The sequence below is a fragment of the Notolepis coatsorum genome (assembly GCF_963971535.1).
Source record: "Notolepis coatsorum genome assembly, chromosome: 15".
Classification (NCBI taxonomy): domain Eukaryota; kingdom Metazoa; phylum Chordata; class Actinopteri; order Aulopiformes; family Paralepididae; genus Notolepis; species Notolepis coatsorum.
In genome coordinates, this window is record NC_140179.1 from 30,998,790 (window position 1) to 31,008,887 (window position 10,098).

Sequence of the window (10,098 nt, forward strand, 5' to 3'; positions counted from 1 at the left end):
CAACGCGGATGCCTTCACCCTGGAGTTACGTTGTGTATTCGATACCTCCAGGGTGATTTCCATTTACGAGGCCGGCGGTCGACTTATGTCCTGCCGGCAGGGCATTCACGCCATAGCAGACTACGCCATTGATTTCCGCATTGTGGCTCGAGAGGCGGACTGGCCTGAGGTTCCTTGCTGTGTCCACTTCCTGCATGGTCTCTCCACTCGCATGCAGGACGAGATGGCTACACGGGAGCTACCCGAGCGTCTGGATCTGCTGATCAACATGGCCATTCGATTGGATAATCGTCACCGGGAGAGGGGACGCGAGAGGGAGGCTTCGTCAGGTACTCTTCCGCCCCTCTCCTAGTGTCGAACGGCCAGCATACCAGCCCATGAGAGAGCACCGGGGCGATGACGAGCCCATGCAGCTGGGAGCGCTGAATCTCTCTGAAGCGGAGAAGCAGAGGCGGGTCAACGAGAGGCGCTGTTTTCGTTGTGGCCGCACGGGGCATCGCTTCGCCGCCTGTCGTGGCTCGGGAAACGGAGGAGCCCGCTAGGCCTGGGGAAGATGCTAGCAGGTGGGCATGTCTCTCCGGTCATAGACGTTCACGACTCACATACTTTCTTTGATGTCACTGTCGGGTGGGGGGATTCTTCTAAAACGGCCAAGGCTTTAGTGGATTCGGGGGCTGCGGGCAACTTGATTCATGTGGGGGTGGCTCTAGAATGGGGGGTTCCCTTAGAAACACTAGAGGTGCCCATCCCTGTCCGTTCGCTAGACGGCCGACCGCTCGGCTGTGGATTTATTACCCAGCGCACCGGGAAACTGTGGTTTCGGGTGGCGGGTAGCGAGGGGGAATATTTGAATTTTTTTGTTGTTATGTCTCCCCATTCTGACATTGTTTTAGGCCACCCTTGGCTTGTGCTGCATAATCGCTGGCGTGAGTTCATCTGTCCCCCGTCCCCCTCTTTTGTCTCTCTCCAGGTTGACGGTGGACGTTGCAGATTCTTTATTATCCCCCAACCCCGATTTGGCAGGTGTTCCTGCGGTCTATTGTGACCTGGCGGACGTTTTTAGTAAAACGCATGCTAAAGCACTACCGCCTCATAGGCCTTACGACTGCCCCATTGATCTTCTACCCGGTGCTTCTCCACCCCGGGGACGGATGTTCTCCCCCCCCATCCCGCCCTGAGACAGTGTCCATGAACACTTACATTCGAGAGGCACTGTCCGCAGGGCATAGCCGACCGTCCACATCCCCTGCAGGCGCTGGCTTTTTTTTTGTGGCTAAGAAAGATGGTGATCAGCGGCCGTGCATAGATTATAGGGGGTTGAATGACGTTTCCATCAAGAACCGGTTTCCTTTACCACTCATGGACACTGCCTTTGAGTGCTTACAGGGGGCACAGGTCTTTTCTAAACTTGACTTACGTAATGCATACAACTTGGTCAGGATTAGAGAAGGGGACGAGTGGAAAACTGCATATAATACTCCTAATGGGCATTATGAGTATTTAGTCATGCCTTTTGGTTTAGCTAATGCTCCAGCAGTTTTCCAAGCCCTGGTCACGACGTGCTGCGGGATCTAATTGGGGTGTCAGTGTTTGTATATTTGGATGACATCCTTATTTTTTCTCGCGATATGGTGCAACACCAACTGCACGTTCGTGAGGTGCTTCAACGTCTCCTTAAGCATCAACTGTTTGTTAAGGCAGAGAAGTGTGTGTTTCACACTGACACCATTTCCTTCCTGGGCTTTGTGTTGACAAAGGGCGATCTTCGCATGGATCCAGCCAAGGTGAGTGCAGTCTTGGATTGGCCACGGCCTTCGTCGCTCAAGGAGTTACAACGGTTTTTGGGCTTTGCAAATTTTGGCGCCTTAGTCAATCCATTAACAGCTCTCACTAAGTCCTCTCTCCCTGGCTTTGAATGGTCGCCTAGGGCAGAGTCGGCCTTCTGCAACCTCAAACGTCGATTTACCTCCGCCCCTGTACTGATCCGTCACGACACAGAGGCTCCGTTCATTGTGGGGGTGGATGCCTCTGACACTGCGGTGGGAGGGGTAATCTCGCAGAGATGTTTAAAGGTTGGTAAGGTGCATCCTTGTGCCTTCTTTTCACGCCGGCTGTCTCTGGCCGAGCATAACTACGACGTGGGTAATCGGGAGTTGTTGGCAATCAAATTGGCATTGGAGGAATGGAGACATTGGTTAGAGGGTGCGGCACATCCGTTCATTGTTTGGACTGACCATAAGAACTTGGCTTACATCCAAGGGGCTAAACGCCTTAACGCTCGCCAGGCCAGGTGGGCGTTATTCTTCACTCGATTTCGATTTTCCATCTCCTATCGACCCGGTTCCAAGAACGTCAAGCCTGACGCCATGTCACGTCAGTTTGATCTTCCGGGTCGAGAGGAGAAGCCCCACCCTATTATTCCACAGGCCTTGATTTTGGCACCCGTGTCATGGGGCATAGATAGGGTGGTGAGGTCGGCTCAGGCACGGGAGCCCGATCCCGGGGGGGGTCCTCCGGGTCGGATGTAGGTGCCCAAGGCGGCACGCTCGCGCCTGCTGCAGTGGGCACATACATCCTCTCTCACCGGCCACCCTGGGGCCACCAGAACCCTGGAGTTTATCCGTAGGAGGTTTTGGTGGCCGACAGAGGGGGGGGATACACGCTCCTTTGTGGCGGCCTGTCCGGTGTGCGCGCGCAGTAAGACCTCTCGCCGTGCGCCAGCGGGTCTCCTCCGACCGCTTCCTATTCCCAAGCGTCCCTAGTCGCACATATCCCTGGATTTTATTTCCGGCCTTCCCCTATCGGATGGGTTCACTGCCATCCTGGTGGTGGTGGACCGGTTCTCTAAGGCGGCCCACTTCATTCCCCTCCCCAAGCTCCCCTCGGCTCAGGAGACGGCTGACCTTGTGGTGCAGCACGTCATTCGGGTTCATGGGCTTCCAGTGGATATTGTGTCCGACCGGGGTCGTCAGTTCGCCTCCAGGTTCTGGAAGGCATTCGCCGCCGGTCTAGGCGCCTCCGTCAGCCTGTCGTCTGGGTTCCATCCGCAGACGAACGGGCAGACGGAGCGTGTCAACCAGGATCTGGAGGGCGTTCTGAGGTGCTACGTTGCTCCGGCGACGTGGAGTAGGAGGTTGGCCTGGGCTGAGTATGCGCATAATACCCTCCTCTCCTCCTCTACTGGTATGTCTCCCTTTCAGTGTCAATATGGTTTTCAACCTCCTCTGTTTCCCGAACAGGAGCAGGAGGTGGAGGTGCCGTCGGCCCAGGCACATGTGGCTCGTTGTCGCAGGACGTGGAACAGGGTGCGGACGGCGCTGCAGAAGGCCTCGGTTAAGGCTCAGCGGCAAGCTAACCGCAAGCGTCGTCCGGCTCCGGTTTTCCGTCCGGGACAGCGGGTTTGGCTTTCCACTCGTGATCTCCCTCTCCGGGTGGAGTCCAGGAAGCTGGCTCCTCGTTCTTCTTTCTCGACAACTTGGAAGTCACTTACTCCGTTCGTAACACAGACTGAACTGTCACAGGGCACAGGAAGAACATACAGACTGAACTATCGCGGGGGACAGGAAGAACATACAGACTGAACTGTCCTGAGGCACAGGAAGAACATACAGACTGAACTATCCCGGGGAACTGGAAGAACATACTGACTGAACTATCCCGGGGAACTGGAAGAACATACTGACTGAACTGTCCTGAGGCACAGGAAGAACATACTGACTGAACTGTCCTGGGGCACGCAGGAATGTTATTTCCTGAAATAGTTGATCACACATTATAATAATAATAATAATAATAATAATAATAATAATAATAATACATTCGATTTATAGTGCACTCTACATTTGGAAAAGTAATGTAGAGTAACATTTACCTTTAACCTCCAAGTCACACAGAAGAGTCAGACAGAAAAGCAAAATGGAGAATAGCCTTTAGGCTAATAACCTCTTAAGAATAAGGAACTGTGTCAAGTCACATGAAAACACTCACGTCTTGTGCTGACAGCCGTGGTCTATTACATACAGCCCCCCTTGACACACAGCGTAAAAAGGGAACAAACGAACGGTATACTAGTAGTCACTTCCTAAAATGATAGTAATAACGTCACTCGCCAGCTGTACTGCAGCGAGACCCTCCACAGAGTCGAACGCAGGCGAGTGAGAGTGAAACCGTGAGGGTAGAACATGGATTTTTACTCAAGTACTGTACTTAAGTACAATTTCAAGCTACTTGTACAAGCGACTATTTTCATTTTAGGGAACTTTATACTTTTACTCCACTACATTTCAAAGGAAATATTGTACGTTTTACTCCACTACATTTATCTGAACCCATCAGTTACTAATTACTTTGAAGAAAAAGATTTTGCATATAAAACATGGCAACATTGTTGTGATGTAATCAGAGCAGCATAACTGGACCACATACTACTTTAACATAACCTTTAGAGGTCAATGGATCAAGGATTGAACGCTCCCAAGCACTGGAATACACAAACGTCATGTAGAATGCATACTTTTACTTTAGATACTTAAGTACATTCAATAGAAAATACCTTTCTACTTTTACTTAGCGAGTGAGAGTGAAAGGTCTTGTGAAACCGTGAGGGTAGAACGTGGAGGAACTGAGGCGTGGAGCTCCCTCGCTACTTCCCTCACCAGCTCTGGGAAAGAAAGCAAACCTGGGACTCTACTGAATGAATGGAGTGAGACGTAAATCGCTTATACGAGTAAAAGTAGCGGAGGCTCTTTGATTGATCTGAACCATACCCACTCTACTTCATCTGGATCTGAGTGGTTCTTCTGCCCCCTTTGGGAGAGTGACCAGGAGCCATCATCTTATTTTTCATACCAGCACTTGTATTCATATGCTTTTTTTGTTCTTAGTTCTATTATTCACATACTACTTTAACATAACCTTTAGAGGTCAATGGATCAAGGATTGAACGCTCCCAAGCACTGGAATACACAAACGTCATGTAGAATGCATACTTTTACTTTAGATACTTAAGTACATTCAATAGAAAATACCTTTCTACTTTTACTTAAGTAGAATTTGAATGGAGGGGTTTTTACTTTGACCAGAGTACTCATTTATTGAGTATTTCTACTTTCACTTAAGTAAAGGAACTGTGTACTTCTTCCACCACTGCTGCTGCAGAAACCAGTCAGGTGACCCGACCGGTGCTTCCCGATCCAGGTCCAAGTGTGTTGCGCTGCGAGTCAATCATCTCGAGAAGTTTTGTAGATGATCCAAGAAATCGCCAGAGCGAGTCAACGCGTGGGGGGTAAGCGTTACTCAAGAGACCCCGGGGTGTTGCTGGTGGCGTCCTCCGAGTGAATTCAACAACACGGCACATAATGAACCATAGCAGATACGGGCGGAGGATGGTTCACATGTGGCCCCGTTCTGCAAGCAAGATGGATAGAGAGCCCAGGCCACCGCCTCACTGAGCACTGTCCACAGGGAGAGCAACTACTGAGGGGTCTAACCAAGTGTTCACACATATCCCCCCAAGCACTCTCTCTATGTGTGTGTGTGTGTGTGTGGGGGGGGGGGTGTTTTCCTATCCTTGTGGGGACTGAATGTCCCCACATGGAAGGAATAAAATAAACATTTGCAGTCCTTGTCGGGACATTGGATGGACCTCACCACCACAAGGGGCTATTTTAGGGGTTAGGGGTTGAGGTTGGGGTTAGGTTAAATTTAGGGATATGCATGTACCGCAGTGGTTATGGGTAGGATTAAGGTAAGGAGTTAGGGAGTGTATGTAATGAATGTCCCCACAAGGCATGGAAATGTGTGTGTGTGTGTGTGTGTGTGTGTGTGTGTGTGTGTGTGCAGAGACGTGCACAGACAGGGCCGCCTCAGGGGGGCCTCGCACAAAAAAAAAAAAAAAAAAAAATTATTATTATTATTATTATTTTTATTTTTTTGCGAAGCCCCCCTTCCCACGAGGCCCTTTTTCATCACAGACCTAAAATCTAGTTTTGCTTATATGCTTATATATTTCACATTAGACACGTTTGTAGAATGTTCCTGGCTCTGCGGCTCTGCACTATTCTCTATTGGAGCTCTGGGGCTCTGCAGCAGACATACTATTGGTTTCAAGAAGGGAGGGGTTACATTATGTGTACGCTGGCGTGCATCAGCTGCGTTTGACTATTTCGCGCGTGCAGCTTTGGAGGTTATGCTTAGTTATGCCAGCCAAAACGAAGAGGACGGTCATTCGGCAGATGGACTGAATATGAGAGTTGTTGCATGTTAGACAGTTCAGTCAGGCTAGCCATCCCGGCTAAAGGCAGGGACAGCTACAGTAGTTAGCTTTAGCTACGTTATAATATTGAGTGCTAACGTGTGGTTCAGTCGGGATAGCCATGATGATGTCGGCTAGTAGCTAGCTTAGCTAAAGGCTAACTAGCGTTAGCTAACCTAGAGAGAGCGCGTGCAGCATTGTTATGCCAAGATGAAGAGGACGGCCATTCGGCAGATGAACTTTGTCAACTCCACGCGGTTGTCTCCATCCTCTTGGACGTTTGGTGAGTTTTTAATGCACTCTATTCTATTCCCGCCGTGGATATATCTCTCTCTCTCTCTCGGGAGCCAAACGGGCCGGCTAGCTGTTGTAGTAGCTAACGGTGTGTGGCCTGGTGTCAGCACCTGGTGCGAGGGAGGTGAGCTTGGTGTTTCATTATGAGAATATCTCCATGCTCAAGTCGGCTATAGTCCGCAAGGGACTTGTTGCCGGCACCGCTATGGTAAACACTAACGTGTCTCTTTAATGAATCTATCTACTAAAGTCTTAGGATCGTATAGTGGATCTCTATAGTATCTCTGCTGTTGTACTCACACGTTCTGTTCAATTGTCTTATAAATGATTTGGAGTCGGAGCCAGGCGCTAAAGGTACAAAGACAGTCTGGCCGTCGTTTATTGGAAGATCCACACAGCTTAAAGTTCTCGCCAACTTTTCTATTGTCTAAAAGCATCTGCAGCACGTCTCGATTGGATAGGTTTTCAGCGTAGGTTTTGGGGGTCGTCTCAAGATGATGCTCTCCGTGCGTCGACGTGGTCTGCTGGTCTCCGTGCGTTTCTTCTCCATGTCTCAGATCTGTGGTAAATATAGGAATCACCCAAACCCCGCCCAGTGGTCGAGTCTCTGCCCCGTGATGTCACAGAACGGAGACTCCTAATTGGCTTAACACGAAATAACTGGGTTCCCTGACCAATAAGGAAGTGACATGACTATTTTCGGCTCGTTACAAGGTGACCTTACAGAGGGGATGTGAACTAGTTTCCTTTTCGAATGATTTACCCAAGTGTCCCTGAATTCGACCCTTATACAGATGGAAATATAGTACCCACTCAACCTAACAGTGGGTATTCCAGAAAGGTCTGTTTGGACTGTTTAGCTAAAGTAAACAGAACTCTGGTGCCGGCCTTCAGGCCTGACTTAAAGTTAAGTATTGGGCCCTCCATCCCACTTTGTTGTGTGGGGAAAGAGGTTTCATTTGTTTGCCATTTGATCTGTTCTTATTTTTATGGTACTCTGGGCTTTTTCCTATAGCTGCTAGGTGAAGGGTGAAAGGTTGCACTGTTAGCCTTTGACTGAATTCTCCTATGGCCTTTTCCAGAAACCGCTAGATGATTTTGATCCCTCCTGTAATGCTTATACGGGTCATTTTGATCAATTTAATTTACGACAACACCACTCTGTAGTGGGACGTGTATTGCCTTCTTTTTCCCTTCCCTCTTTGGATGAGAAGAGGAAAACACAGCGGCTGTCTGAAGTGTTGGCCTGTATTGCTTTTCTCACGTTGTACAGTTTTTCAGTGGTAGCCGCATAGCTTGCTTCTGCGTTAGCTAGTGGTTAGCGATAGCCGGGTTGAGCTAACTGTTAGCTGTTTAGCTACGACGTTAGCTGCTCGTTTTCGCTCGGCTGGGAACGTTAGCTTGATGCTATCAGTTAGCCTAGAGTTAGCTGTTAGCTTGTGCTACGTCCATTGACATTAGCCGTGAGAATAGCAGGCCCTGGCACTCTTGACTACGACATCATCTTTGACAGAAGATGTAGTCGGGCCTGCACCATGACAAGGCTCCGGCCATAGCTTCTTTTTGTCCCGCCAGCGAGAGGCCTTTCGTCAACGTGGAGACCTGTGTTGCGTTTAAATCTCGCACAGGGCCTCGCATTTCTCCCAGGCGGACTTTAGAGGGGCAGGTGCTCAAAGGCTGAAAAGGGCACTGGGCTTGTGCTATTTTTGGGGGCCCTTTTTGCTCGGGGAGGGGCCTTTTATGCTTTTTAGGGGTTTTTGGTGATCAAATATTGAATATTGAACTATAATAATCAGTGCAGGAGCTCACTTATCCTTGAAAGACACTTTTATCACTGACTTAAAAGGCCCATACATCTCCATAAATGTTCAGGGCGGAGGGAATAAGTGCTTACCCTACAGACCCCAAGTCTGTTAGGACAGCAGACTCGGTTGGCACTGCTCAAAATTTACCTTTTTAAAATAGCTTTTAAATGAATTATTATCTTTATTTCATTGTCTTAGGGCGTTTTCACACCTAGCTCGTTTGGAGCTATTATTCCGGAACCTGGAGCGTTTACCCCTTATTTCGGTTCAGTTGGGCATATGTGAACACAGCAATTACATTCTGTTGCGGAACAAAACAAGCGGACCGAGACCACCTGGAGAGGGTGGTCTCGGCGCAGTTCCAACCGAACCCGAAGCGGACTCGTACGCTGTGAGAATGCAATCGATTTAACAAACCGACACAATTAATAATAATAATAATACGCCGTGGGTCAACGTGGAGCAGCGATGAGGTACACTGCGTCGTTGATATCAGTCAGCCGCGCGCAGGAGAGAGGAGCCGGGGTCTCTGTAGTGACAGCAGCAGCACCGTGCGGGACAGTTTGCGCGCGCGGGCGTTTGTTTTGGTGCGCTGTTAACACAGCCGTGTGAACACAAACGAACTAAAGGACAAGTGCAACAATTGTATCATTATAGTCCCTGTGTCTCGCTGAATCGGAACAAAGCAAACGAACTACAGGTTTGAAAACGCCCTTATTTTTCTTAATTTCTATACATTTTACTTAAATATTTTATTATAATTTGTATTATATTATATTTGTATTTGTTTTCTTTTATCATTTTATTTGTTCTTTTTTAATGTCAACATATTATATAAATTATTCAAATGGATCTCAAACATGTTCCGTTGTGATGTCACAGTATGATGTCATAATCAAACATTCTAGAACATTTGTGATGTCACAGTATGATGTCATAATCAAACATCTAGAACATTTGTGATGTCACAGTATGACGTCATAATCAAACATTCTAGAACATTTGTGATGTCACAGTATGATGTCATAATCAAATATTCTAGAACATTTGTGCACAGTATGATGTCATAATAGAACATTCTAGAACATTTATGTACAGTATATATTCAACAATTCTCTCAGTAGCTCTCAGATCTCAGAAGACAAGTGAAGATCTCACTTGTTGTTTCCGGCTATTTGTCTGTAAGCTTGAATATATTCTGTAGATACAATTTAAAATCCCCACATGGAAAAGGAAACAATGTCCTGTACAATCCTTAATGAGCTGCGTCTGGAGGGAAGGCTCTGTAATGTGGTTATTAAAGTCAACAGCACTGAGTTTAATGCCCACAAGGCCCTCCTGTGTGACTGCAGTGACTATTTCAGGTAAGTTTAGCTTGGTTCAGGTTAGCTTGGTTCAGGACAGAATGTTGCTTACTGTTTACTCATCAGATATCTCTATACTCTGAGTCCCACAGAGCCCTCTTCACTCGCTGGAGTGAGTCAGAGAAAGCAGTCTATACAATCCCTGGGGTGTCCCCGGGTATGATACAGCTCATCATAGAGTACACCTACACACGCTTTGTACCGGTGACAGCAGAGAACGTGGAAGAGCTTCTGGTGGCTGCAGACCAGCTTCTCGTCACTGGCATAGTAGGAGCGTGCTCTGACTTCCTAGAAGGCCAGCTGTCTCTGGAAAACTGTGTCGGCTTCTGGAGGTTTGCGGACTTCTACTACTGCCCTGACCTGATGCAAATTGTATTACTGT